Source organism: Conger conger, chromosome 2, assembly GCF_963514075.1.
Source record: "Conger conger chromosome 2, fConCon1.1, whole genome shotgun sequence".
Classification (NCBI taxonomy): Eukaryota; Metazoa; Chordata; class Actinopteri; order Anguilliformes; family Congridae; genus Conger; species Conger conger.
In genome coordinates, this window is record NC_083761.1 from 1,840,472 (window position 1) to 1,846,471 (window position 6,000).

At 46.2% G+C, this 6,000-nt stretch overlaps 1 long non-coding RNA gene across 1 annotated transcript; it reads left to right on the forward strand.

Annotated features, from left to right (window-relative positions):
- Positions 1-1,213: 1,213 nt before the first annotated feature.
- LOC133122820 (uncharacterized) lies at positions 1,214-2,392 on the forward strand. The gene is made up of 3 exons (XR_009708148.1): positions 1,214-1,288; positions 1,448-1,576; positions 2,277-2,392. It is a non-coding gene; the product is annotated as an uncharacterized LOC133122820 (long non-coding RNA).
- The last annotated feature ends 3,608 nt before the right edge of the window (positions 2,393-6,000 follow it).

A 6,000-nucleotide genomic window follows, 5' to 3' on the forward strand; every position in this document is an offset into this window, starting at 1 on the left:
TATGCCAGGTATGCGGCTTCAAACACAGCCTTTTTTTCTAAAAGTGGCACTTCCTGGAATGCATATTGGATTGATAACACTGCTGTGGTTAAGGACTTACTACTGAGGACTGTGTGTGTGTGTATGTGTCCGTACGTTGGCGTATGTGTATGTGTGCATGTGTGTGTGTGTGTGTGTGTTTGTGCCCGTACGTTGGTGTATGTGTGTGTATGTGAATGTGTGTGTGTGTGTGTGTGTGCCTGTACGTTGGCGTATGTGTGTGTGTGTGTGCCCGTACATTGGCGTATGTGTGTGTGTGTGCCCGTACGTTGGCGTTTGTGTGTGTGTGTGCGTGTGTGTGCCCGTACGTTGGCGTATGTGTATGTGCGTGTGTGTGTGTGTGCATGTGTGTGTGTGTGTGTGTGTGTGTCCGTACGTTGGCGTATGTGTATGTGCGTGTGTGTGTGTATGTGTGCATGTGTGTGTGTGTGTGTGTGTGTGTGTGTGTTTGTGCCCGTACGTTGGCGTATGTGTATGTGCGTGTGTGTGTGTGTGTGTACATGTGTGTGTGTGTGCCCGTACGTTGGCGTATGTGTGTGTGTGTGTGCATGTGTGTGTGTGTGTGTGTGTGTATGTGTGTGTGTGCGTGTGTGTGTGTGTGCCCGTACGTTGGCATATGTGTGTGTGTGTGAATCCCAGTCTCCCCAGATCAGTACACCAGCTCCTTCAGCATCGACCCTGCCAGTGGCATCATCACCGTGGTGAAGGGACTGGACAGGGAGGAAGTTACCATGGCGACCCTGAACATCCAGGTACTGTGTACTGGGTCCTTTCCCACCGGCTGTCACGGTGAGAGACTGGACTAAATTATGTACCAAATGTAGTAAATTAGCACAAGAGCTTGACCCCTTTCAGTCCCAAGTCCAGTTGGTCCACCCAAATCCCAAGGGGTTTTGGCTTTGGTTGAGAAAATTGAGAAAGTTGAAAACATTTAGTAGGGTTTTAATAGGGGCACAAAACAATAGTATAGCAGTCATTTTGATATAATGTGGCACGGGAGTTTGAAGCATTTTGAAAGGTGAATAGTGATGATTGACTGAAGGTTTATAAGCGGGAGTTTGCCTTTGTGTGACAGGCGGCTCAGACTGATGACAGTCTGAAGACGGCTGAAGCATCGCTGCTTGTGACGGTCGAGGACGTGAACGACAACCCGCCCGAGTTCGATGCAGCCGCGTACGCCGCGGACATCCTGGAGAACTCCCCCGAAGGCTCCTTCGTGCTGAGAGTCAGGGTCACGGACCGAGACGAGGTACAGACGCCTGCCACAGAATCTACATTTAATCCTTTGAGGATTATACGAATTATACGAATATTATATGAGTCTTTGAGCTCGGATTCCTGTAAAACCTACATTTGCAATCGAGAAGGATTCACAGTTCTGTTCTCTCTCTCTTCCTCCACTCCTCAGGGCGGGTTCAACGGAACGCTGCAGATCATTCCGGAATCCGTGCCGTTCGCCATAACCCCTGACGGAGCTCTGCAGGTGAAGAATTCCACAGCCCTGGACAGAGAGCAGACTCCCAGACTCTCCTTCCAGGTGAGAGCCCCAGGCCCCGTTGCGGCGCCAGACCGAGAGATCTCTTTCATTACATTACATTACATTACATTAATGGCATTTGGCAGACGCTCTTATCCAGAGCGACGTACAGTTGATTAGACTAAGCAGGAGACAATCCTCCCCTGGAGCAATGCAGGGTTAAGGGCCTTGCTCAAGGGCCCAATGGCTGTGCAGATCTTATTGTGGCTACACCGGGATTAGAATCACCGACCTTGCATGTCCCAGGCATTTACCTTAACCACTAAGCTACAGGCCGCCCAATGGAGCCCTGCAAATACCTCTCACTGCAGTAACAGGTACTTATTACATAACTCTTTTCATTTCTGAGGTGCTAACCCAGTAAATACTGGGTAATTAACGGACTGTAAAATACAGTGGTTTTGCACTTCATTTGCCGCTGTTGCCTCGGGAGATCTGCCGGACAGTGGCAAATTTGCATATATTTTTTTGTTTTTCCACAGTAAGTACTTGTTGTTCACACAAACACCACCAGGCAGCAAATGTGAGCACTCTAATCCATAGCTGTCTGAAATACTTGAACTGTTCTGACAGTAGGCAGCACAGTGTCATATCTTGAATGTAGGCCTAGAACAGTATGAAAGACCGTGTCATTTCACAAATAATGATGTTCAGGATCAGTTTAGCACTTTCTCCCTTCCTTGTCGTGTTCTCCCTGAAGATCGAAGCAAGAGAGGACGCCCCGCCCAACCGCGTTGTCCTGGCTGATGTGGTCGTAACCCTCCTGGATGTCAACGACAACAACCCTCAGTTTGAGAGTGCCAATTACGAAGGAATGATCTTTAAAATAAACCAAACAGTGGGGATGACCGTTGCCACGGTGAGTGCACTCTCCCTCGCTCTCTCTCCCTGCTGGTGATGTCATAGCTCGATACGATCCACTCGATATTATTCTTAACGGTTACCGTTGAACGATTTTAAATGAAAATGTAAGCATTTTAAATTTAGTTCGCCACCAACGGCTTTTTAATATAAATGGACGCAACGTAGGTCCAATAATGCCAGCTAGCTGATTCGTTGCTTACCTTTGAATTATTTGTTAAGGTAACAACACATCACATTGATAAAGTGTATTATAACAGCCATATAGTTGTAACGTTTGTTCTTTTGGAATTTCCCCCCTCAGCAGCCATTTTGTACACCGCAAACTACCTTTTCAAACTGTTACCTAATTGCTAACGTTCATGGCTAACGTTTACCACCTTGAACACACGTAACTGGGAGTTGTGCTTAAGACACTGTTGCCCCGGTAACAAGTCTGCAAAAAATGTGAGCACGCTTTTTTTAAACCGAAAGACAGGGACTTAATTCATAGCGAATAAAAACGTTTAAAATGATGGCAAACGTTAGCTTTCCGTCATGAACTTGTCCCAATCTGCAGGTGCACGCTGACGATCTGGACGAAGGTGCGAACGGACGAGTCTCGTACGCTATAGAAGGGGGAAACCAGGACGAGTATTTCTCCATAAACGCAGAAACCGGACAGATCACGCTGATGAAGGAGGTTGTTTTCCAGGAAAACAAATATCTCCAGTTCCTCCTGTTCGTGTCCGCAAGCGACGGTGAGCGTCTACCCTCGTTGAAATGTCACGATGACGTGTTCTGTTACCGGGTAAAATATGCACTTTTTATTTTACCAACCAAAACTGCAGTCATGAAAGATAAATATTGCTATGAATATTGGTTTCTTTTAAAATGGTCAGGAATCAAACGATAGGGTATATGATATGACATGATACACACTTTATTGAACCCTGTTGGGTAATTTGCCCTCTGCATTTGACCCATCCTAGTTACATACAGTCAGGGCCATAAATATTGGGACATCGACACAATTCTCCTCTTTTTGGTTCTATACACCACCACAATGGATTTGAAATGAAACGAACAAGATATGCTTTAACTGCAGACTTTAATTTGAGGGTATTTACATCCAAATCAGGTGAACGGCGTAGGAATTATAACAGTTTCTATATGTGCCTCCCACTTTTTAAGGGACCAAAAGTAATGGGACAATTGGCTGCTCAGCTGTTCCATGGCCAGGTGTGTGTTACTCCCTCATTATCTAATTTACAAGGAGCAGATAAAAGGTCTAGAGTTCATTTCAAGTATGCTATTTGCATTTGGAATCTGTTGCTGTCAACTCTCAATATGAGATCCAAAGAGCTGTCACTATCAGTGAAGCAAGCCTGAAAAATCAAAACAAATCCATCAGAGAGATAGCACATTAGGTGTGGCCAAATCAACTGTTTGGAACATTCTTAAAAAGAAAGAATGCACCAGTGAGCTCAGCAACACCAAAAGACCCGGAAGACCACGGAAAACAACTGTGGTGGATGACAGAATAATTCTTTCCCTGTGAAGAAAAACCCCTTCACAACAGTTGGCCAGATCAAGAACACTCTCCAGGAGGTAGGTGTATGTGTGTCAAAGTCAATAATCAAGAGAAGACTTCACCAGAGTGAATAGAGGGTTCACCACAAGATGTAAACCATTGGTGAGCCTCAAAAACAGGAAGACCAGATTAGAGTTTGCCAAACAAAAGCCTTTACAGTTCTGGAACAACATCCTGTGGACAGATGAGACAAAGATCAACTTGTACCAGAATGATGGGAAGAGAAAGTATGGAGAAGGAAAGGAACTGCTCATGACCCAAAAGTGCAGATGGACAATGACCCAAAGCATACTGCGAAAGCAACCAAAGAGTTTTTTAAGGCAAAGAAGTGGAATGTTATGCAATGGCCAAGTCAATCACCTGACCTGAATCCGATTGAACATGCATTTCACTTGCTGAAGACAAAACTGAAGGGAAAATGCCCCAAGAACAAGCAGGAACTGAAGACAGTTGCAGTAGAGGCCTGGCAGAGCATCACCAGGGATGAAACCCAGCGTCTGGTGATGTCTATGCGTTCCAGACTTCAGGCTGTAATTGACTGCAAAGGATTTGCAACCAAGTATTAAAAAGTGAAAGTTTGATTTATGATTGTTAGTTTGTCCCATTACTTTTGGTCCCTTTAAAAGTGGGAGGCACATATACAAACTGTTGTAAGTCCTACACCGTTCACCTGATTTGGATGCAAATACACTCAAATTAAAGCTGAAAGTCTGCAGTTAAAGCACATCTTGTTCGTTTCATTTCAAATACATTGTGGTGGTGTATAGAGCCAAAAAGATGAGAATTGTGTCGATGTCCCAATATTTATGGACCTGACTGTACTCCTGCCATTGCCCACTGCAGTACCCGGGGACCAACTTGGTCAAGGGCAACGGCACACCTAACCTGATGTGTATTTCTTTCGACTGAGAATATTAGTCATGTCTAAAGGGTAAAAGGGTCATTCCACAGAATGATTCAGCCCAGGTGTGGTTCTGACCATGTGTGATCCGACAGGTGGGGTGGTGAGCAGGTTCTCCTCCACGCAGGTGCGCATCCTGGCACCTGGCACCTCTAACCCCCAGTTCCTGTTGCCTAGCTACCACGGAAGCCTGCAGGAGGAGTTGGACCCCCCTGTGCAAATCCTCAAGGTGAGACGTCACCTGACCTGCCTGAGACAGGGGCATTCTGGGAGGCCTGAGACAGGGGCATTCTGGGAACCCTTCACACAGCATGTTCCTGAATTGAGGAATGTGTAGTTTTGTACTACTAGTCCCAGTGAGCATTCACATCTTGGGAGATGTGAAAAGTCACCATAACAGACACTGTTGTAATATGATAAATTAACTATTTCATCCTACATGGAGTCATTCATAAGCGCTTATGTCAATAAACATAAATAGGCATGTGGTGGGTTATGTCAACGTTGAGGCAGTAAGTGACATTTCCTTGACAGACCAAGTGAAATGCAGAGGGGTCCTGTGTCAGGGTAATGTGATAGATCAATGTTTAACTAACACACCATATGCCTATTTGCAGTTACTGACATAAATGCTTATGTAGTGCTTATGAATGTGTTATGTAGCACTTATGCAGGAGTTATATAGCCCTTATGTAGGACCATTCAAATAAAGTGTTGGAATGTCGCTCTGGTTTCTGCGTTCTCCAGTTGACCTTCCTCTCTCCTGGGATTGGCGTGACACTGGCAGTCCTCAGCGAGATGGACAAGTTCTCCGTGGAGCCTGATGGCACGTTCCTCACCCTCGTGAGACTGGACCATGAGGTCCGGACCAACTACTCCGTCAGGGTGTCCATCTCTGACGGAACCAGGTCCGACGAGACCACGGTTCTGGTGGACGTGATCGACATCAACGACAACACGCCCGTTTTCGCCTCCGGTCTGGTGAAGGTGGATGTCGGCGAAGACGTGGAGCTAGGCGCTAACGTCACAGAGCTGGGGGCCTCCGACGCAGACTCTGGGTTCAACGGCGAGCTTTTCTACTCTCTGCGG